This window comes from Solea senegalensis, unplaced genomic scaffold, assembly GCF_019176455.1.
Source record: "Solea senegalensis isolate Sse05_10M unplaced genomic scaffold, IFAPA_SoseM_1 scf7180000017807, whole genome shotgun sequence".
Classification (NCBI taxonomy): Eukaryota; Metazoa; Chordata; class Actinopteri; order Pleuronectiformes; family Soleidae; genus Solea; species Solea senegalensis.
Genome location: NW_025322529.1, coordinates 19,313 through 20,000, shown reverse-complemented (window position 1 = coordinate 20,000; position 688 = coordinate 19,313). Strand labels below are relative to the sequence as shown.

The window sequence follows — 688 nt, the reverse complement described above, 5'->3', positions numbered from 1 at the left end:
ATTATTTATATAAAGACAATAATGAAACACAAAGTAGGTTACATACTGGCACGGGAAGGTGCGTCAGCCGGTGGGGGGCAGGCCCGTGGGCTGTCCTGGTCCAGCTTGGTCCAGCGCAGCTTCTGGGCCTGGGAACGCTTTCCCTTCCGTGGCATCCTGAACAAAACAAAAAGATAAGAAGGAGGCAAGGAGGGAATGGACTGCTAATAGAATGATGTAATCCTATACAAACCTGAAGACAAATGACAAGGGGTGAAGTTCCGATGAAATTTGTCAAATCAGAGTGTTGAGGAAGGTCAAGTTGAAATCTTCAAACATATGGAAAAAGAGACAGATTTAAAACAGGAAAGATTGTGTACAGTCAATACAGCAGACACAGAGCAGAAAGTTGACAATAAGACAGCCTAAACAGCAGTTAGGTTTCTCTACCACGACTTTAAGATAAACTTTGTGTTGGATAGACTTAGTTAAAAAAAGACTGTATCGGGCTGTTTCTTTGAGGAGCTATGCTGTATTTGCCCCCGGGGCGTCGATCAGGACACAATGACAGGAGATGAGAGTTCAGTTTGTTCAGTTCACTGAATAGTTACAGGCACATGTGAGTTACAGGCAGACGGTGAATGAACAACAACATGCACTGAGCTCAAATACACGTGCATGCGTGCGTGTGTGTGTGTGTGTGGTTCTG

At 44.5% G+C, this 688-nt stretch overlaps 1 long non-coding RNA gene across 1 annotated transcript in view; it reads right to left on the bottom strand.

The window, feature by feature from the left end:
* LOC122764954 overlaps window positions 1–96 on the bottom strand; it is a 414-nt gene extending 318 nt beyond the window's left edge. The window contains exon 1 of the long non-coding RNA XR_006359912.1: window positions 47–96. This is a non-coding gene — a long non-coding RNA (uncharacterized LOC122764954). The remainder of the gene's footprint in view (window positions 1–46) is intronic.
* Window positions 97–688: the final 592 nt, after the last annotated feature.